The sequence below is a fragment of the Eurosta solidaginis genome, chromosome 2 (assembly GCF_040869045.1).
Source record: "Eurosta solidaginis isolate ZX-2024a chromosome 2, ASM4086904v1, whole genome shotgun sequence".
NCBI classification, from domain to species: Eukaryota; Metazoa; Arthropoda; class Insecta; order Diptera; family Tephritidae; genus Eurosta; species Eurosta solidaginis.
In genome coordinates, this window is record NC_090320.1 from 61847842 (window position 1) to 61872672 (window position 24831).

The following is a 24831-nucleotide window of genomic DNA, read 5'->3' on the forward strand; positions in this document are numbered from 1 at the left end:
TTCTGACTTAACACTGCCCTCTAGAATTACATGCTTTTAATTTGAGCTATTCCATGATAGCAGATGTAGGAAGTGTGGGTTAGAGGAGGCAACGATCGACCCCGTTTTGTGCACGTACCCTGCGCTCGCAAGGCTGAGACTCTAGTTATTAGAAGTGGAATAGCTATCAGATCTAAAAGCAGTAATTAGCATAGGAGCTAGAAAGCTTATAATATTTGCCAAGTGGATGCAGTTATTTTATAACATAGGTCCTGGTTTCTGATAGAAGTTTTTAGTTTGGTATTTGAGCAAACTTTTGAAAGATTTATGGTCCTCCAAGCGTAGGCGACGACGAGTATCGAAGAAGATTTAATGATGAGTTATACGAGCATTATACAGACACCAGTATAATTCAGCGAATTAAAACTCTGCGGCTACGCTGGCAAGGTCATTTTTCTCGAATGCAAGGTAATGTTCCGGCCAAAAAAGGATCCGTATCGGAATCCGCCTATGGAAGCAGAGGAAGGCCCCCATAATGCTTAAAGGAGCCAGTAGAAAATGATTTATATTCCCGCGGTGTAACCAATCGCCATCTGTTAGCCCATCGAAAAAGCGATGGACGTGCCTTTTTGTTCGACCATAGCCGTTTAAGCAGATAAGCGTCCATAAAGTAAGTTAGCAAAATTAATCAAATTTCAAGGGACTCTACATATATTGCGTTTTTATGTTTCACATTTTTTGGATAAAAAAACTGTGGTGAAATATATAGCCATCAATTTTCGAAATACCTATCACATTGCCCTTTTTCAGAAGAAAACTGTTCCGTAGGGCTACTTTCGGAACAAATAAGTCATATATTCTTGTACAAACTAGCCTGCTCTACTAACCTGCAGTTTGTTTACATGGTGCAGAGTCTACCAGATATCCGGTATCTTCTTATCGAGCAAAACAGCCATCCGACGCAACCCCGCCCTTAATATTGGTTTACATTCTAATGGAAAAATTAAAAAAAAAAGTACGAATTTTTTTTAACCAACACGAAACTTGAAACTTGACCTTTTATTCTTTTTACTTCGAATATTTTCTTAGCTCTTATTTGTATTGTTTGTTCTTCTTAAAATAGCTGAAATTAAACAAATCAAAGTTACCAATAACGATACTCAATTAGGCATAATTAACTTTTTTGAATTAAAATACTTTTTTAATACAATCTCTTTCATTCTCTTGCTTTCGCTTTTGCCTATAAGCAAATAGTGAAGAAGAAAGTAAGACGAAGAAAAAAAATAACTCGACAATAATTAACGCCACAAGAAGGGCAAATTTGTTGGTAATTGTCCTCAGAGTAGAACAGAAAAAGAATAAATAGTGAGATAAAAATGAAAGCAGATGCCCAAGAAACACCACCCGCTGGGGATGAGGGCAAAGGGAAATTATAGGGAGGCGCAGCACTTAATGTACGGTAATTATGTTGATGGTTGTCTATTTACGTTATGGCGGTTTTGTTTTTTTTTTTTTTTGATTTATTTAACATGAACTGTTTTCTTCATCATATGTTTTGCTTCGATTGTTTTTTCTTCCATTTTCTCTTATGCTTAGGCAAAACCTTTGCATGCGTGCGAGGTCAGAGCCAATTACCAACTGGCGCACAGCGGTCGATTTATCCTCGCCAAAGTTAAAGTTAAGAAAAGCGGAAATTTTTTTATTTTCTATAGCTACATATATGAATATGGCTAGGTTCAACAAAACTTTCACTGATTTCACAAAGTGGGTTAATGAAATATTTATTATTTAAAAATAGAAACAGTTTGTGTGTTAGTTCGATGTAATCTATATTAATATTTCGCATACATAATTACTTTTGAGAAGCAGAGTGCGCGAAATTTGGATAGAGGAAACAGGAGATGCGAAAAACGAGGGAAGGAGCGAGAGAGAGAGAGAGAAAGACATATAAAACAAGTAAAGATGTCTAATTTCGGGTGTAACCGAACATTATATACTTAGCGTGACCTTCAATTGTACATTTCATTTCAGATAAATTACTTTTCTACATAATACGTGGCACCGCCAGTTAAAAGGAAAAATGTCTCCCCATTGCCTCTTACAGTAAAACTTGATAAGTGAAATATCATTGATTCAAAACTATTTTTTGTAAAGTTATAGCTTATTATTCTAGTCTACAACCCTTTTAAGTTTATTTTATATCTAAGTTGCCGTGGTCTTTAACCGATCCCGTCCATTTTTACCAGAAATATTTTCTGCTATAAGGAAAATATCTTTACACAATTTCACTACGATATGTTAATTTTTCTTCGAGTTATGGCTCCCGAAACAAAGAAAATTTCTTAGTCATAAAAGGGGCGGTACTACACCCATTTTCAAAAATTTTAGTGTTTTCTAATTTAATGTTATATTTCAATTTAGAAAGTAAAATTCTATTGATACAAAGCTCTTTTTCGCTAAGATATAGCTTATTATTTTCGTCTACGAGCTTTTTAAAAATCTTTTATATAAAAGTGGGCGTTAATTTCGTTAATTTTTCTTCAAAGCAATCCTTATAGTAAAGGCAACCTCTCTGCTGAATTTTGTTATGATAGGTTTAACGATTTTTGATTTATGATTAATAATATTTGTAAAATTGATTTTATCTCAAGTGGTGGTGCCACGCCCATTTTAAACAAAATTTTACAAATGTTTGTCAAGAGTCTCAATATCAGTCCACATGTCAAATTTCAACATTCTAGGTGTATTATTTACTAAATAATCAGGTTTTTTGTATTTTCCAAAATGTTATATATATAAAAAGTGGGCGTGGTTATCATCCGATTACGCTTATTTTCAATACCCATCTATTCTGGGTCCAGATGAGCTCGTGTACCAAATTTTATGAAGATATCTCAATATTTACTCAAGTTATGGTGTTGACGGACGGACGGACGGGCGGACATGGCTCAATCGAATTTTTTTTCGATACTGATGATTTTGATATATGGAAGTCTATATCTATCTCGATTCCTTTATACCTGTACAACCAACCGTTAGCCAATCAAAGTTAATATACTCTGTGTGCAAAGCACTCTGAGTATAAAAATTGTATGCAGTGTTAACACTTTTCGGAGTAACATCAAAGCTAATTTTGGTGTACTTTCAAATTAAGCACTGCAATATTTTGGTTGTTGTTGTTGTTTTAGCAGTGCTTCGCACCATCAAATAAGAACGACCACTCACTAGGTTTCATCAATATCCTCTAACGAGGGTTCGAGGAAACTTGCTTTATTAATAGGGTTGGAACAGAGAGATAAGGGTGTTAGAGGCGTATGGTTGCAAATTTCAATTGAAAAGATGGGCACAAATTACAAGCGGGACCGACATTGGGTATATCGCGGTTGATTCCGGATAAGTAAGAGTTTAACCAATTACAGTATTCAGATCGCAGTTAAGCTAGAGTGACGCGAGTTTCACTGGATAATTTGCATTCCTCAACTGTGAGTTTAGGGTTTTTTTTTTGTTCTTTAAGAACCGGACAATCCCTGGCATATTGGCTCAATGCATTTTTATGGATATTTCTGATTTTTAGTTTAGTGTAACTGTACAATTTTACGTTTTTGAAGTAATATCGCAACTAGTTATTTTTGAATATGCTTTAACGTGAGTACCTGTTAATAGAATACTCAATCTCACGGTGTCAAACACTGATCTAATTGCATGATCAATGGCCCAACAATCGGTCTGATGTTTCCAACCTTAACATTTCATAGCCAAATCAGTGGAACCAAATTAGCTTTTAAATATAGTGTTTCAATAACAAAGTCTTATCTTGGTTTTATATGAAGTCTCACCGAAGCTTCCACCATTTTAAGGATAGTGGCATACTGTTTCAAGGCAGCTCCAAAAAAAACGAATCTTGGCGTCAACACTGTTGCTTGTTGTATTGCATAATGGAAGGCAAACAGCAAGCCGCTGTGGTGTGGTGGTAGCGCGATCCACCGTTCATACCAAACGTCCTGGCTTCAAGTCCCGGCCGAAGAAACATCCAACTTCTTCCGTTTTACTATTTTTATATTTTACATTCCACTTTTGTAATAGTTTTTACACCACAACTTTGAGATAAAATTTACACTCTTTTAGTTTCTATATAGAACAATACTAAAATACGGTTTTGACACCAGACAGATTTCGACAAAGATAGAGAGGAAAGATGCATCTAGAAGGAGATTGATCTAGAGTGAGAGTTGAAAACAGCCTTTTTCAAAATTTTTTTTTTATGGCCTAGAGGGTTCGATGTGGTCATATTCTTTGTTCCCGAGAACATCTACGATATCTTATTTGCTTTGAGATTTATTTCTTATTGTCAGCTGGCGAAGGTAAATTGACCACTGTGTAGCGTTTTCGATTTGGCACTGGTTTATTAAAATATTTTTGCTTTCTGCAACCTTGCACTTACCGGTTTTTTTTATTTTCTTGGGATTTTTTTTATTTCATGTATTTGCATTTTTTTCCTTATGTCTAATATATGTATATCTATGTATTCTTTATATGTATACCTTTCATGAAGAGCTGATAGCCATAGCAGCTAGTGCTCTCTTTTATTAGTCTTGAAATTCATTTTAAACCTAAATACATAATAATAATAATACCTTTCATGAAAATGAAATGGTATATTAATTTCGTCACGAAACCCAAAATTGTAAGTCCTTAAAGGAAAATAGATAGACCCACCATTAAGTATACCGAAATAATCAGGATGAAGAGCTGAGTTATTTAGCCATGTCCGTCTGTCCATCTGTCTGTTTGTATGCCAACTAGTCCCTCAATTTTTGAGATATCTTGATAAAATTTGGTGAGCGGGTGTATTTGGGTGTCCGATTAGACATTTGTCGGAACAGGCCGGATCGGACCACTATAGCATAAACCTCCATACAACCGATTTTTCAGAAAAATAGGATTTTTGTCATATCTTCCTCAATTTAACAGATTGAAGCTTCAAACTTCACCATATACTTTCGTATATTGCACATATCGTTGTCGGAAAAAATTGATGAGATCGGTCGTATATATATTATATATCCCCCACAACCGATTGTTCAGATAAGAAACTTTTCGTAATTACTACCCTATTTTAAGAGCTAGAGTCTTCCAATTTCAACGAATGCTTACGTATATAACATATATTGTTGTCTGAAAAAATCATAAAGATCGGTGGTATATATAGTATATATATGTTGGTATATATAGTATATGTACATATTTTCGCAATTTTAGCCCCATTTTAAAAGCTAGAAGCTTCAAATTTCACCGAATGCCTACGTATATAGCATATATTGTTATCTGAAAAAATCATAGAGAACGGTGGTATATATAGTATATATCTCATACAACCGATTGTTCAGATAAGAAATTTTGCTCAATTTCTTCCCCATTTTAACAGCTAGAAGCTTCAAATTTCACCAAATGCTTACGTATATAGCATATATTGTTGTCTGAAAAATCATATAGATCGGTGGTATATATATTATATGCCCCATATAAACTGTCATTTTTGCCCCTTTTTTACGGCTAGAAGCTTCAAAATTCATCAAATTTCATCAAGTAGTTACGTTTACGTCATATATTGTTGAAATACATGATTCGTAGTCATAGTTTTTACACGCAGACCACAAAACACATGAAACTTTGCATCCTCACACAAAGTACCTACATATTTTTATACTCAGTTGAGCAGAGCTCACAGAGTATATTAACTTTGATTGCATAACGGTTGGTTGTACAGGTATAAAGGAATCGAGATAGATATAGACTTCCATATATCAAAATCATCAGTATCGAAAAAAAATTCGATTGAGCCATGTCCGTCCGTCCGTCCGTTCGTCTGTCCGTTAACACGATAACTTGAGTAAATTTTGAGATATCTTGATGAAATTTGGTATGTAGGTTCCTGGGCACTCATCCCAGATCGCTTTTTAAAATGAACGATATCGGACAATAACCACGCCCACTTTTTCGATATCGAAAATTTCGAAAAATCGAAAAAGTGCGATAATTCATTACCAAATACGCATTAAGCGATGAAACTGGGTAGGTGAGTTGAGCTTATGACGCAGAATAGAAAACAAGTAAAATTTTGGACAATGGGTGTGGCACCGCCCACTTTTAAATGAAGGTAATTTAGAAGTTTTGCAAGCTGTAATTTGGCAGTCGTTGAAGATATCATGATGAAATTTGGCAGGAACGTTACTATTATTACTTTATGTCTGTTTAATAAAAATTAGCAAAATCGAAGAACAACCACGCCCACTTTTTAAAGAAAATTTTTTTTAAAGAAAAATTAATATCTTTACAGCATATAAGTAAATTATGCCAACATTCAACTCCAGTAATGATATGGTGCAACAAAATACAAAAATAAAAGAAAATTTCAAAATGGGGGTGGCTCCGCCCTTTTTCATTTAATTTGTCTAGGATGCTTTTAATGCCATAAGTCGAACAAAAATTAACCAATCCTTGTGAAATTTGGTAGCGGCTTAGCTCCGAGGACGATAACTGTTTTCTGTGAAAAAGGGCGAAATCGGTTGAAGCCACGCCCAGTTTTTATACACAGTCGATCGTCTGTCCTTCCGCTCGGCCGTTAACACGATAACTTGAGCAAAAATATCTTTACTAAACTCAGTTCACGTACTTATCCGAACTCACTTTGTATTGGTGTAAAAAATGGCCGAAATCCGACTATGACCACGGCCACTTTTTCGATATCGAAAATTACGAAAAATGAAAAAAATGCCATAATTATATACCAAATACAAAAAAAGGAATGAAACATGGTAATTTTATTGGTCTATTGACGCAAAATATAACTTTAGAAAAAAACTTGGTAAAACGGGTGTGACACCTACCATATTAAGTAGAAGAAAATGAAAAAGTTTTGCAGGGCGAAATCAAAAGCCCTTGGAATCTTGGAAGGAATACTGTACGTGGTATTACATATATAAATAAATTAGCGGTACCCGACAGATGATGTCCTGGATCTCCCTCGTCCACATTTTGGCAGATATCTCGAAAACGCTTTCACATATACAACTAAGGGCCTCTCCCTTTTAAAACCCTCATTAATACCTTTAATTTGATACCCATATCGTACAAACACATTCTAGAGTCACCCCTGGTCCACCTTTATGGCGATATCTAGAAAAGGCGTCCACATATAGAACTAAGGCCCACTCCTTTTTAAAATACTCATTAACACCTTTCATTTGATACCCATATCGTACAAACAAATTCAAGAGTCACCCCTGGTCCACCTTCATGTCGATATCTCGAAAAGGCGTCCACCTATAGAACTAAGGCCCACGCCTTTTTAAAATACTCATTAACACCTTTCATTTGATACCCATATCGTACAAAAACATTCTAGAGTCACCCCTGGCCCACCTTTATGGCGATATCTCGAAAAGGTATCCACCTATAGAACTAAGGCCCACTCCCTTTTAAAATACTCATTAACACCTCTCATTTGATACCCATATCGTATAAACAAATTCTAGAGTCACCCCTGGTCCACCTTTATGTCGATATCTCGAAAAGGCGTCCACTTATAGAACTAAGGCCCACGCCCTTTTAAAATACTCATTAACACCTTTCATTTGATACCCATATCGTGCAAAAAAATTCTAGAGTCACCCCTGGTCCACCTTTATGGCGATATCTCGAAAAGGCGTCCACCTATAGAATTAAGGCCCACGCCCTTTTAAAATACTCATTAACACCTTTCATTTGATACCCATATCGTACAAACAAATTCTAGAGTCAGCCCTGGTCCACCTTTAAGGCGATATCCCTAAATGGCGTCCATCTATAGATCTATGGCCCACTTCCTCTTAAAATACTCTTTAATACCTTCCATTTGATACACATGTCATACAAACACATTCCAGGGTTACCCTAGGTTCCTTTTACAACTTGGTGATTTCCCTTACTTTGTCTCCACAGCTCTCAACTGAGTATGTAATGTTCGGTTACACCCGAACTTAGCCTTCCTTACTTGTTTATTTTATATTTATCTTAAAAATCGTTTAGGTATGCAGATCTTTTCACTATATATTTCTTATGTTATACATCCGATTATTTGGAGATTACGAACGGGATAAGATTATTGTTCAGCCCCATTCATGAAAGATATGAAGTCTTCGGCACAGCCGAAGACAGTCCCGTCCTTACTTGTTTTTAATTTCTATTGTGTAAATTTTATCTAAATTTTTCTCACGCCTTTTGTCGAAAGTTATTAAGTTTCATAAAGCAGCGAATTACGCGAAACATTTCTAAGTGTGAGGGCCAAGCGGATGGAAAAAATGGCACAGCTTAGCGTTAAAGCACCCCAAATAAAGAATTCACTCAGCAAGTAAAATGAAAAGGATGAAATGAGCATTCCAGTGGGGGAAATGGCAATAAAAAAAGCAAATGCAGAACAGCGAAAATTAATGAATAAAAAACGTATTTACATACAAAAGGAGAGAGATATATACAAACAATTCTAAAAGAGTAAAAAGAGATTTGGGAGTTGGATTCACAATGTTGTAACAAGCGAAAGTAGATTAAAGTCATAATTTTTATTTCTAAAAATAATTTTTATGTACGGTATTTGCAACTGCGATGGTGATTGCCATGGAAGTAGACTTTATGGGACAAAAGGGGTTGTTGACCGACGTTAGAGTCTTCATTACCAAATACTTTGCACGCAGAGTATACTCGTATTAACTTTGATTGGATAACGGTTGGTTGTACAGGTATAAAGGAATCGAGATAGATACAGACTTCCATATATCAAAATCATCAGTATCGAAAAAATTTGATAGAGCCATGTCCGTCCGTCCGTCCGTCCGTCTGTCCGATAACACGATAACTTGAGTAAATATTGGGATATCTTCACCAAATTTGGTACACGAGCTTATCTGTGCCCACAATAGATTGGTATTGGAAATGAGCGAGATCGGATGATAACCCCGCCCACTTTTTATATATATAACATTTTGTAAAACACAAAATGCCTTATTATTTAGTAAATAATACACCTAGAATGTTGAAATTTGACGTGTGGACTGATATTGAGGCTCTTGATCAAAATTTTTAAAATGAGCGTGGCACCGCCCACTTGTGATAAAATCAATTTTACAAATATTATTAATCATAAATCAAAAATCGTTGAACCTATCGTAACAAAATTCGGCAAGAAAAATTAACGAAATCGGTTAAGTACCACGCCCACTTTTATATAAAAGATTTTTAAAAGGGTCGTGGACGAATAAAATAAGCTATATCTTTACAAAAAAACGGCTATATATCAATGGTATTTCATTTCCCAAGTGGATTTATAAAAGTAAATGGGAAAAATTTCAAATTTTAAAAAATGGATGTGGCACCGCCCCTTTTTTAAAAAGGAAATTTTCTATGTTTCGGGAGCCATTACTCGAAGAAAAATTAACGGATCGTAATAAAATTGGGTACACAGATTTTGCCTATAACAGAAAATATTTCTAGTAAAAATGGACGGGATCGGTTAAAGACCACGACAACTTAGATATAAAACAAGTTTAAAATGGTCCTAGACTAGAAAAATAAGCTATAGCTTAACAAAAAATAGTTTTGAATCAATGATATTTCACTTATCAAGTTTTACTGTAAGAGGAAATGGGGAGACATTAAATTTATTATATTAATTATATATTATATATTAATTATATTTTAAACGGGCGGTGCCACGTGTTATGTAGAAAAGTAATTTATCTGAAATGAAATGTACAATTGAAGCTCACGCTGAGTATATAATTTTCGGTTACATCCGAACTTAGACACATTTACTTGTTCTCCCTATTCTTGTTCATTTATCTCCCTCTCACTCCCTAACCCATCCCCACTCTCACCACCACTCCCACTCTCACTCCCAATTTCACTTCCAATTCCACTTCAACTTACACTCCTATTTCTACTCCCATTAGCATTCCCATTTCCACTCCTAAACCCACTACCCCTCTAACACTACCACTTACATTACTACTACCTCTAACTCCCTAACTTCAATTCTTTATCAATGGAATCTTTATACTTGTGAGGACAAGATGTTGACATCAAATTTGGCCCACACAACATTATCACCGCAACGTCAGGTTGAGGAAAGCCAGCAACACGATCACCAGCACAACGGCAACAGAGCGTCCTCAGCGACAGTACACCGAGCACGACAGCCAGCGCAACGACAGTGCCAACGGCAACTGAGCGTCCAAAGTGACAGAACACTAACCACGACAGCCAGCGCACGGACAGCGCCAACAGCAACCAAGCATTCACCGCGGCAAAACACTAAGCACGACAACCAACGCAACGACGCACTATGGCGCCTTTTGAGTTTTTTCTTTGCAAAAAGCATAACTTTTGAACTAATGAAGATATTTTAAAGATTCATACTGCACCCGAAAGATAATTATTAAGACTTTGGACAATTTAAAATACAGGGTGCCAGAGTAACAGGGTGCTAATTCGTCAAAGTTGAAAAATTGTAGAAAAACAAAAAACAATTTTTTTTGTTAAAAACTGAAGGACAAACTTTAAAATTTTTTTTATGAGGATGTATTTGAACATGAAATCAGATAATCTTATGATTTGTATGAGGGAGTGTTGCTCTACCCACTTATGATGAAAAGTTTTGTATTTATTGATTTCTTTTTTTTTTCAATAAAACAATAAAACTAAGTATTAAATAATTTTTTTGTTGTGATAGAAAAAAGTGGATCATTTATTTAATCTTAACGTAGTCTTCGTCACTTGAAAATATATCTAGCAAGGAAACCATTTCTGAGCTATAGGTATCTGTAAGGTCTTTTCTTGATCTTACATGCTTCATGGATGATATGACTGGATCAGAGGAGTTAGCCAACATGTTGAAAAGGTCCTCGTTTTGTCTAACTCGTGAGATTTTGCAAGCACTAGTACTTCTATATCTTTTGTAGTCCTTGTTTTTAGATTCTTGAGCTTCTTCAGACAATTCCCCTAATGGTAAACACGGGTATTCTATTAAATTTTTCCATGGGCCAAATTTTTATGTACCGTTGGTGTGAGCTTTTTCTTAGCATACTTTTAAAGCAGCAGCTCTGCAGTTTTCGACGCATATTCTCCAAATTTAGGTCCATTAACTTTTTCATGGCAATTTAAAATATTTAAAATTACTCCCAATCGTTTGACAATATCTCTTTCGACTCCAACAATGAGAGCAGTCATTTCATTGGGTTCAAGAAATCTTCTTGAGGAGTTTCTATTATTTGTGTTGCCGTATCCATACTTTGGGCAGTGAACTTTCAGGTCAAGCTCTTTATAGAATGCATCTTGAATTATTATTTTTTCTAATGGTTTGTTTTTCCTTAGATGTTGCATTGTCTATTGTCACATTATAGAGGTACTCGGGTCCACGTTTCGGCCTATATCTCGAGACCCTGTACGTCGATTGCAACCAAACCTATGTAGTAACCACCGCGTGAGGTTTACGCAACTTGTGTGAAAGTTTGAACAAAATCGACCGACGCATCTCTTCAAAAACCGGCGACCAACTAACACACATTTTAGCCTTTCTTTTTATATATATAAACTAGCAGACCCGTCAGGCGTTTTTCTGCCCTAAATTTGGTCTATCTGCATACATATAATATCTTTGTCAGTCTCCTTCCCTCTTTTCTCTTCTCTGAAGTTTTTCCCGTTCTTCTTCATAGATTATTGCCAGTGGGTGGTATGTATTTTATTCCAGTCCCACTCCCACTCCGAGTCTCAGTCCTAGTCCTAGTCCTAATCCCAGTCCCAGCCACCCTCTGGTCTACTTCCCGGAAAAAAGGATCGTAAATACTAATATAGGCAAATTTATATACCAAATTTCAGGCAAATCGAATAGGACGTATGTAAATAGGTATGTGGGTATTATTAATTCATGTCTTTATTTCGGTTTCGCATGCATATTTATCAGTTTTGCCAGGTTGATGCGATTAAATCGAATATCACAATGAAAATTACTTTAAAGCTCTCAGCAACAGCTTTCATTTGATATCCATATTACAGACACATTCTAAGGGTATCGGGGTCCAGGTCTTGGCCTATATCTCGAGACTAGACCCCTGCATGAATGCACAAAAATATGCCTATGAATACATTCACACAAATTTTGTACAAGCACTCATTCAATTCACTGACATGAGAACTTATGGGTATGAGTACAAAAGGCTGTGAGTAGCAAAATATACAAGTACTTGCACGGTCTCGTCTCATGCAGCACAACTACAACCAATGACGTCAACGCATGTGTGTAGTACAACTTGTATATTCACTAGTAAAACTGTTATATTCAGTATATTCTTGTATATTCAGTAGTACTACATGTTTTCAACACATGTCGTGTTAACCCCTAGGGAACTACGCTTATCTGAAAGTAATTGCTTGGCGCTTGAAAATACTCTTTCTGAAGGGGCACTACTAGCAGGAGTAGCAAATATTTTTCGGCTTAGCTGGAATGACAGAGGATATTTAAGTTTATTAAACTCCCACCACTTTAGAACGTCAAAATCGTTGTGCATGACCTCAGAAATATTTTCATACAGCATCAATTCTTCTTGTACTCGGTCAATACTACTAGGTATCTTTTGAGGCTGGAGAAAACCGGAAAATAGGAATTCTTTTTGTTTGAAAGAGAATTCTGCTGACAGTTTTCATTGTTTATCGAACTGTCTTCATTTATTAGCCTTTCAAGTAAAGTTTTACAATGTTCTTTGACTTCATTTTTCCCAGCAGCAGTAAACTGGGAGAGATTGTTAGTGGGTGGGAACAGAAATAGAGCTATTTTATGAATCATTGTTAAATTACTAAGTAAAGTGTCCTTAAGCAATATACGCAGCCGTAGCTTCAAATCTTGTATGCATTCTGACTCATCGTTGGTTGATTCACAATGCTGCATTAAGTAGTAAACATGTACTATTACTAAATGTAAGGTTGGATAGCTATCGCCTTCCAAATCTTTTGATGTTTCTCAGTTGACGATTTTCCTCCAAAATATTTCCAACGTCAACCCAGTTATTTTTGAGAGACTGTAGCATGTAGTAAACTGTGTTCCATCTTGTCGGAGAAATGCTTTTAAGGGTTGTTGTCAATTGTGCATTGGCTCCAGATTTCTTGAAATACCTGACGACATGTGACATTTTTCTTTCATTTCGCTAATATCGGCTAACTCGTTAAGAGATTTTTCACGATGTTGTGCAATAAATGGGTAATACAAAATATGTGGTTGTGATGTTGGAAAGCGGCTTTCATGTTAGTTCCTCTATCCGTAACAATAATGGCTTTATCCAAGGAGCAATCAAATTCGTCCAAAGCTTCCGTCACTTTTTGCAGAATTCTTTGATCTATTGTGAAAAAGTTCGTGAAAAAACAATCACGGTATTCAGCAGGATATTGATATAGGCAATTCTTACTGGTACAGGGCTCGGAGTCCATGGACTTAAAAGCAAGCAGTGTTGTGACTAATTTTGCATTTGTAATAAAGTGCACCGTTAGTGATAAGTAGGAATGCTTTGAAACAGTGTCTGTCAATATATCCGAAGTGAGTCCAAGAAATCCGCCACTTAGATCCTTTAGTTCTTTTCTCATTTCATTGTAGGAAATTTTGTAGAGCTTGTCTATGTTTCTGGATACAGTGGTAGGGTGTGGTAGCAATTTTTCAACGTCTACATTTGGACCATACTTGGCTACTATTGACAATATTAGCTGTATATACTCCTGCAGGCCTTCATCCTCGACAATTTGAAACGATCGGCAATTTTTTACAACCCATCCTGTAACAGATCGGACAACGTCCTTTCTTGTTTCGTCATCAACATCTATTCGGCGCCTATTGTCAACTCGATCTGTAAAAGTTTTGTAACACTTGTGTTTGACTAAATTCGATGTGATCTTTGTAAAGGTTAAAACGCTACTGCAGTCTTTGCAAGCTACTACTTTGTCCAAAAAGCTGCCGCCAATATTTGCTTTGCCGAAAATATTCCAAACTTTGCTCTTTCCGGCAGTTAAAATGATTTTATCGTCTCCCTTGACTATTTTTTCTTTTATTTCGGCAAATTGGCGATTTTTTACGGACATCGGTGAATTGGCTGATGTTAATTGGTCCATAATATATGTATATATTTGTGCACTGGCGGCCACCGTGGTGTGATGGTAGCGTGCTCCGCCTACCACGCCGTATGCCCTGGGTTCACGGCCCGGGAAAAGCAACATCAAAATTTTAGAAATAAGGTTTTTCAATTAGAATACAATTTTTCTAAGCGGAGTCGCCCCTCGGCAGTGTTTGGCAAGCGCTCCGAGTTTATTTCTGCCATGAAAAGCTCTCAGTGAAAACTCATCTGCCTTGCAGATGCCGTTCGGGGTCGGCATAAAACATGTAGGTCCAGTCCGGCCAATTTTTAGAGAAAATAAAGAGCAGAACGACGCAAATTAGAAGAGAAGCTCGGTCTTAGATCTCTTCGGAGGTTATCGCGCCTTACATTTTTTTTTTTTTAATTTTTTTAAATGCCAAAAAGCTTCAGAAAAAGTATTTTGGTTTAGTTGGTGAAACTTCAATGTAGTTTTCCATTGGTATGATCTTTCTTCAGTTAATTTCTCTATTTATATAGTTCTATTCCGCGTTTTTTTTTTCAAAGCATATGTACATGTATTCTATATATACTGAAGTGCGTTTAATTATATAAATAGTTAAAGAAATAGATAATAAAATTTTTCTACAATGCAATATGTATACACATAAATATATCCTAACCCATTTTTAAGGCCATAATCGATGGCCTTCAGGCAGACAAATGTCTATCATAATACAAGTGTATGTATGGTGATTAGCGATGCACAACATACATGTTCCAGGATCGTTAATTATGGGAAAGCCCCACATAAATTGAGAATGCCTACCATTGTTTTGTATCGCGGATTTTCATTGTCTAAGGAAAATAGTTTTATGTATATATGCATGCGTATTAATTTTAGGGAAATAACGTTTTACCAACTAATCAATGACTTTCAGCCTAGAATAATTCTATACATACATCATACAAGTTGATGGTGATTAGGGATAACGGCGCAATATATATTTTGAAGTTTTGTTAATTTTTGAAATTTTTGTATGAAAGGCGGGAAACATTGCAAATTTCTCCAGCATGGCTGATTGGTAAACGTTTATTAGCTCTTAAGAAAAGATAATTAGTATTTTTCTTTCTTATTACAAAATTTTGTATTCGCCACTTAAAAATACCCATATTTTTTGTTACGTTTTTCATAGTTTCAACGCAAACATTTAACTTTTCATAAATGCACACATCGTTTTAGAACGAAAACAAGTATATAGGTACCTAGTACTCATAGTATATTCATTGGTACAACTTGTACAACGTTTATCTCATTGTGCTACTCGATGAGACATGTGTATGTATGAATTTATTTGGTAATGATATGAATGCGCGCATGTACAACGCAGACAAAATGCGGGTACATACAACTTCTCTTTGCATACCATCACTCATACAATACAAACTCATTGGCGTGAAGTACAATGGATACTGAGACAGTATCAGTATGTCTCATTGTACATTCACGTGTGAATGCATTCATGCAGGACTCTACTCGAGACCCTAGTCACTCAGGGTATAAAGATTACTCTGTACTAAAGCACACATCAACAGCTTCAATTTGATACCCATAATGTAAAAACACATCCTAACGTTAGCCTAATCTACGTTTTGGCCTATATCTCGAGACCCTAGTCACAAATACATAGGTATGAAAATTATCATGTACCAAAGCACTCATCAACAGCCTTCGTTTGTTATCCATATTATATAAACACATTCTAGGGGTACCCGCGTCCACGTTTTGGCCTATATATCGAGACCCTAGTCATCCACGGGTACGAAAAATACCCCGTATCAAAGTACTCATAAACAGCTTCCATTTGATACCCACATTTTACAAACATATCCCAGGATTATCAAAGTTCACGTTTTGATCTCAAGACCCTAGCCAGAACGGGATAAAAAGTATTCTATGTCTGTCTCCTGGTTCTAAGCTACCCCTCCACTAATTTTCAGCCAAATCTGTTCATCCGTTCTTGAGTTATAAATAGTGTAACTAACAGCACTTTCTTTTATATATATACATTACATTAGAAACTTCAAAAATAACAGAATTTCTCCACTATTTAATGGATGTTATTATACATATAAACCTTCCTCTTCAATCACACTATCTACTAAAAAAAGCGCATCAAAAGCCGTGGCGTAGTTTTAAAGGTTTGAGCATTCAAAGGGACAGAAAAAGCGACTTTGTTTTATACTACGTAGTGATAGTGATACATGCAAAAATACCAAAAAATAAAACTTTTGTTTAAGAATTTTAAGGAATTGTTCAATATTTTTAACGAAAGAGCATTGTTTGGTTACGCCTGCACTCTCTACAGCAGAACCATTAGCTGTTGGCTTGCTGGGCACTGCCGAAAACGGAACAATGCTAGCAGCACAGTCCAGTTAATATAATATGACAAACTCCACTCCAAATTAATACATTTTACATATGCACATACATACATACATACATTGTAAATTGCTTTGCGAAGCAATGAGAAGTCAAATTCATTTTAGATACATACTAGCATATACATACATACGTGCATATACACAAATTTATCCAAATTAATCTCATTTATTGCTTTTGCCTTTGCTAAAGGCTCTCATTAGTTTCACCTAACATTTACATTTTTTTACTCGTTGTTCAATCGCTAATCAGAGTGCACGGGCTAAATCGAACCCGGCTGCATTTCAAATCGCTTCAATAAAATTTATACGCTTATTGGAAATTTGCATTTTTTATTTCGGCAAATTAAAATAGCCATCGAAAAGGCTCGTTGGCTACACATTTTTTGGTGACCCCGACGTGATCTTTATTGTTAAATTCAGGACAATATCGAACGTCTTGATAAATATTTTTTAATATCGATTTTGTGACATAAAAGTAGCGGAGATTCGCATCTATATATATATATATTCCGGCTTGGGTACATGTGTCGCTGGTGGTGCATATTTTTTTCAAGCAATTAAAAGCCGTTCCTTTTTACCGCTACAAATTCTCGTGATTGATTTCATCAGGGTGCTTAGCGCAGCATTTTTAATTTTAGTAGCGAAAATAAAGTTTTTTCCTGAACCTTGTCTACAACAAAATTCTTGTTTTTAATTGGTAAGGTACACTGCTACGATGGCAGAAGATCTATCTGCAGAAAATAAAGTGACCTTTTATAAGCGTAAAGCACAGTCGTTTTATGTGCAAGCGCAAACAATTGAAAACGCCATTGAAGGTGAAAAAATTGGTTTAATCAACGAAACTGAATTGAATGTGCGATTGGAACGTCTTGAACACATTAGCACTTCGTTTTGTTCAGCGCATGACATACTCGAAGTACTTGATTTTAATGAAATCGTTGGGGAGCTGCGATCAAACTTCGATGAGTTAATCATTTCACTCAGGTCTCGTATTCAGCATGAGATTCGAAAGCGTTCATCTCAAATGCCACCTTGTTCAACTATGCGCCATGACCAAACATATGAAGGGCAAACCATTATAATGCAAAGTCGGCCACGTTTACCTGAGCTGAAGTTGCCTGTTTTCAGCGGAAACTACACTGAATACACCGACTTTATCTCCATGTTTACTACCATAATCGGGAAAGATCCTGATCTAACGGATGTCGAAAAGATGCAGCATTTTCGAACATCGCTGAAAGGGGCAGCATTAGACACCATCCGTTCGTTAGAAATCAGTGGTTCAAATTATAGTGTTGCTTTAGAACTACTTGAAAAACGTTTTAACAATAAGCGTCTTATTTTCCAGGCACACATCACTGATATTCTGGGGCTTAAGAGGGTAGAGTCTTCTTCGGCAGCTAAATTGCGTGAGCTGTCTGACAAGGTTAACGCCAACTTAAGAGCACTGCTAACAATTGGGAATTTTGAACAAATAGCGGCATGCATTGTCATATATATTCTTCTTCAAAAGGTAGACAGTGCAACACAGACAAAGTGGGAAGAAACTGCTCCCTTGGATGTTATACCGTCGTGCGAACAATTCACTACCTTTCTAGAGAAACGATGTCAAAAGTTGGAAAATGTTGAATACTCAGTTGCAGCAAGCACGCGCATATCTCAGGTGGGAAAGAACAGTAGATTTCTAACACTAGTAGAAAATCTTTTATAACAACTAACATATCTAATGACTGTGTGTTTTGTGACAATACAGACCACTCAATATATAGTTGCATTCGTTTTAATAATTTATCGCCACAACTACGACTAAAAGAAGCCAAACGGCTTTTGTTATGCCTTAATTGCCTTCGAAAACGTCACCAGCTTAGAGCATGCAATGCTGGCTTATGTCGTTCGTGCGGCAATAAGCATCATAGCTTATTGCATCTACAACACTCCAACAAACAGGAAGCCGCAAACTCGGATCATAATCCTAAAACATCATCGCAAGCTGCTTTACAACCGCCCCATAGCTCTTTGACAGTAGTTTCCCCCTCTTCCTCAGTTGCTCAGAATATCAAATTTGATGTGCTCTTGGCTACTGCAGTGATTGACGTCAAAAACAATGCCGGTACTTGGGTACCATGCCGTGCACTGCTCGACTCTGGATCGCAGTTACACATAATCACATCGCGTCTTGCTCAGCAATTACAGCTGCGTAGAACTAAATCGTCTGCATCAGTATCTGGTCTTGGTGACTCCAAGTTCCATTCCGATGGCTTCACAGTTGATATCAATCTTCGCTCCCAAGCTTCCGAATACTCAACTCTTATTACTGCTTTGGTAGCTCCCAGCATAACGGATAATCAACCCAACATAGGCCTGAATATATCGTCGTGGAACATTCCTTCAAATATCCGACTAGCAGACTGTGAATTTTATAAACCCCAACGCGTTGATATGCTTATTGGTGCAAGTCTTTTTTATGAGCTCTTGTGCGTTGGACAAATTAAACTTGCAGCTGGCCTCCCAGTACTTCAAAAAACCAGGTTAGGGTGGGTAGTCTCGGGAGGTGACTGTCAATCAAAAACAGCAATGGCCTTGAATGCAATATCCTCAGCCGATGTAGAGGATGAAAACATGGTTCAACTTGATCAGATTGTTCGTAGATTTTGGGAAATGGACAGCTCTTGCTCCGCTGTTGCCAAATATACCAAAGAAGAAATGGATTGTGAATCCCATTTTAAGGCTAACTTCGTTAGACTACCCTCTGGGGATTATTCTGTTCGTTTGCCTATTAAATCAGATATAAGCCTGTTGGGGGAGTCATACTCACAAGCTTTGCGTAGATTTCTGAATTTAGAGCGTAAACATTAAAGGCTCAGTACGGCGCTTTCATTCATGAGTACTTAGACTTGAAACATATGTCGTTAGTTAGCGAATCAAATCATAATCTTTTTAAATATTTTCTACCACATCCCTGCGTTTTAAAGGAAAGTACTACCACTAAACTTCGGGTAGTATTTGATGGCTCGGCAGCCACGTCAACCGGGTATTCGCTCAACGATGTGCTCATGACAGGGCCTACCATTCAACCCAAACTCTTTAACACATTATTGCGATTTCGAACATTTCCGGTCGCCTTGACAGGCGATATCTGCAAAATGTATAGATGCGTTCGCGTGGCAGAGTTTGATTCCTACTTGCAGTGCATTTTATGGCACGATACCCTACGACACCCCATTCAAATTTTCAAACTTGATACAGTTACGTATGGTACTCGCCCGGCTGCATTTTTGTCGGTGCGATCAATGCATCAATTAGCGTTTGACGAACAGCACTCATTTCCTGTTGGTTCTAAAATATTGAAGAGAGACTTTTATGTCGACGATCTTATTACCGGAGGAGATTCTGTTCAAGAAGTTCGACAAATCATGAATGAAATAACTGAAATGTTGGCTAGGGGCCAGTTTAAATTGCGTAAGTGGTTCTCCAATAACTCTAATCTTCTTCGAGACATACCACCCGAAGACACCGAAACTCTCTTAAGCTTCGATGATGGAACTAACATCACTAAAACACTCGGTCTTACTTGGGATCCTGCCTCCGATTGCCTGCTGTTCACATTTACACCCACAAATACAGCAAAGAGAAACTGCAAGCGATCGGTGTTATCAACAATCGCTCGTTTTTACGACCCATTGGGTTTAATTGGTCCGATAATTTCAAGGGCAAAGATTTTCCTTCAGCATCTGTGGAGAGAACGACTCAACTGGGACGAAAGCTTGCCCTCATCGTTAGACTCATCGTGGAATAGTTTGTATGAAGACCTCGTAAGCATACCTAAACTTTGTTTTCCTAGACTGTCTATCTTTTCAAAAGGAGTAGTTGAGGTTCATGGTTTCAGCGACGCAAGCATAGAAGCCTACGGAGCCTGTGTATACGTAGTATCTGGCAATGAAAAGGGGAAGCAGGTACATTTAGTTTGCTCGAAATCACGTGTAGCACCTCTCAAAACTCTCACAGTACCGAAACTAGAATTGTGTGGCGCAGCATTGTTATCGCAACTAATGCACGATATAGCTGAAATGAATGTTTACAATTGCCCCTTTTATTGTTGGTTGGATTCCGCAGTTGTATTAGCCTGGATCCGCGACGAACCATCTCGATTTCAAGTTTTTACATCCAACCGTATAGCACAAATACAAGAGCTGACGACAAAAATGGAGTGGAATTACGTGCCGACTAAGCTAAATCCAGCAGAAATCTTATCAAGAGGTGCATCTCCTAGCGAACTAATAGAATCACCAATTTGGATGCATGGTCCAGAGTTTCTAGTTGATGGGCGAAACAAATGGCCATTAAGTTGTAGTGCAGTAAAGGAGCTCCCTGAACTTCGCAAGAAAGTACTACTGGCCGTCCCTCGGTTATCTGATATAACTTTGGAATGCAAATACAATACTTCGTTTACAAATCTGCAACACGTTTTCGCTTACATTTACAAATTCGTTCATAAAGCTCGACATCCAGGGTTGACAGTTGACGATATTCGTGGAGGGACAAAACTGCTTTTGCGCACAATTCAAATGACGAATCTTCGTGATGATTACAGTGCTTTGAAAAATGGTGAAGGTGTAAGGGCATCCAGCTGCATCGCGTCTCTCTCCCCATTTATCGACGATTATGGTTTACTCCGTGTGGGTGGACGACTCCAAAAAACAGCTTTGGACTTCAATGCAAAACATCCTATCATATTGCCCAGACGCCATCCGGTAACGCACGCACTCATCATGCACTTCCATAGGCGCAATTTACATGCTGGACCTCGTGCGCTGCTGGCTAACATTCGCTTGCAATACTGGCCAATCGGAGGTCGAAAAACCGTCTCGAATACTGTAAGTAAATGCATAATCTGCTTTCGAGCTAAACCGTATATAGCTGAACACATCATGGCGGACCTCCCTCATGATCGAGTTAATACATCGTATGTATTCATGGTCACAGGCGTTGACTTTTGTGGACCATTCTTTTACAAAAACGAAATATGTAACAAGCAGCCCATAAAGTGTTACATTTGTATCTTCATATGCTTCGCTACCAATGCCGTTCATTTGGAGCTAGTTATGGATCTCTCTACAAAGGCTTTTCTAAATTCTCTCAAACGCTTCATTCTCACTCGACGTTGTCCTGCCAGAATATGGTCAGACAACGCTACCAACTTTGTCGGCGCAAAGAATGAACTTGCTGAATTGAGGCGGCTTTTTCTTAGCGATGATCATGCGAAGGCAGTACATGAGTTTTGTTTAGACAATTCTATCGATTGGCGATTCATTCCTCCACGCTCTCCTCACTTTGGTGGATTGCGGGAGGCAGCAGTAAAAACGGCAAAACATCATTTCTATCGAACAGCCGGAAATTCTTTGTTAAACTTTGATGAGCTGCGCACGCTAGTATGTCACATTGCGGCAATCATTAACTCTAGACCTTTGTTTTCACTTTCAGAGCATCCCGATGATCTGAACGTTTTGACACCTGCGCACTTCATAGGAACGGCTCCTCTCGCCTTGTTTGACGAGCCTTACCTCACCGCTCTTAAATTGAATCGCCTAGATCAATGGCAGCGAATGTCATACTACCAGCAAATATTTTGGGCCCGATGGCGTGAAGAGTATTTAACTTTGCTACAACAGCGGTCGAAATGGCGTAAACAAAAAGCTGGCCTATATATCAACGACGCCGTTTTAGTGAAAGACGAAAATTTGCCACCACTAAAGTGGCCACTAGCAAGAGTCGTCAAACTTATCAGCGGAACAGATGGAGTATCGCGAGTTGCAGAGCTAAAAACTGCCACTGGGACCATCCGGAGAGCTATCAGAAAATTGTGCCCACTCCCGAAGCAAGATGAGGTTGAAAGCCCTGGCCTTCCAACGGGGGGAGAATGTTTGGTTACGCCTGCACTGTCTACAGCAGAACCATTAGCTGTTGGCTTGCTGGGCACTGCCGAAAACGGAACAATGCTAGCAGCACAGTCCAGTTAATATAATATGACAAACTCCACTCCAAATTAATACATTTTACATATGCACATACATACATACATTGTAAATTGCTCTGCGAAGCAACGAGAAGTCAAATTCATTTTAGATACATACTAGCATATACATACATACGTGCATATACACAAATTTATCCAAATTAATCTCATTTATTGCTTTTGCCTTTGCTAAAGGCTCTCATTAGTTTCACCTAACATTTACATTTTTTTACTCGTTGTTCAATCGCTAATCAGAGTGCACGGGCTAAATCGAACCCGGCTGCATTTCAAATCGCTTCAATAAAATTTATACGCTTATTGGAAATTTGCATTTTTTATTTCGGCAAATTAAAATAGCCATCGTAAAGGCTCGTTGGCTACACAAGTATTTTTCGAGAGATGTATGCATTTGTAACCATTTATTATTATTTGTGTATGTACATACATATGTATGTCAAGCTGATATGAAAACACATACATACCTATAAACCTACGGCCGAAGTTAAATAACGCAGCGAATGCTATGTGTATATACGTATGTGTCGCATCATGTCTCACTCAAAAGTAATTTGCTCGCACAGTTGACACCAAACAATCACACACACACGAATTTTTTGGTAAAAATGTTACTTTTGTTTAAACAATTTGGCTGATATAAGAAAGGAATCAAGTATTTTTTTTTTTGATGCAGAACGAAGGTAAATATTTCAAAGTTTTACTGAAAAGTAGAATTTTTCAAATCCATCTATCCGTTTATGAGTTATAGCTGGGTAAACAAAAATTTATGATTTTTTACTACATTTTGGCAATTTGCCACGCCCCTATAATATATACCTTCAAATTATATTGACTGTACCATCTCACGCAGCTAAGCTTTCAAATGCAAAAAACCGTTTTAAAATCGGAGCATTCTGTTATGTGCTTACATGGGATTTAGCGACTTTATTTTATAAGATTTTTAGATTTTTATTTTTCATACTTTACTATAATACTAAAACGAAATGCAGATTTTCGTTGTTTCTGAAATTCGGCTTAAAAATTGCACATGGACCAACTAAAGAATCTCCTGAATTAAAAAAATGTCTTAGTACCACAAATCGCGGGCCCACTCAGAAACCCCGGGCCCCCTCTCGCCGGCCCTGGTGATGTGCTATACTTGATATCATTCGCTATAATATTTTTTATTGATAAGGTCGTTGGTTAATTAAACACCAACCAATTACACGAAAGTATATCCGCACCCCTTAAGATGTGAGTGCCGGTGCGTATACGTAGCATTTTATTATTACGTATAAACAAATAAAAGAATTTGCAATAAAATAATATTGCGACTATAAACTGAGATATAACCTAGCCTATATTTCAAGTGAGATCAAACCACACACAGGGTGCAAAACAAATTCAAAATCGGTTCAGTAGTTTAGGAGTCCATTGGCCTCAAACATATCGACACGTGTATTTTATATATTAAGACTAGAAGACCCGGAAGACGTTGCCCTGCCCTAAATTTGGCCTATCTGCATACATTTTAATAAGATTTTTCCGTCTGACTCTGCCCTCCCCCCCTCCCCCCCTCTTCACTTTTTCCTGATCCATTTATTCACTCCTCCCTCCGTCTTTTTCGCTTCATATATCCCCAGCTTCGTCTCATTCTATCTCTTTCTCAATCTCCTTCTCTCTTTTCTGTTCTCTCAATTTCTTCTCATTTTTTGCATCCCTTATTGCCTGTCCCAGAGGGTGGTACGTATTTTATTCCAGTCCCAGTCCCACTCCGAATCTCAGTCCCAGTCCTAGTCCCAATCCCAGTCCCAGTCCGCCTCTGGATAATATATTACTCTGTACACATCAGCAGCTTTCATTTGATATCCATATTGTATAAACACTGTCTAGGCATTCACTGGCCCACGTTTTGGCCTATATCTCGAGACCCTAGTCACCCAGGGGTATGAAAATTACCCTCTACTAAAGCACCCATCAACAGCTTTCATTTGATATCCATATTCGAAAAACACATTCTACGAGTACCCGGGTCCACGTATCTCGAAACCCTAGTCACCCAGTCACCTATCCTATATTGCAAAACAAATTCAAAATCGGTTCAATAGTTTAGAAGTCCATTGGCCTCAAACATAGTGACACGTGTTTTTATACTCAGTTGAGCAGAGCTCACAGAGTATATTAAGTTTGATTGGATAACGGTTGGTTGTACATATATAAAGGAATCGAGATAGATATAGACTTCCATATATCAAA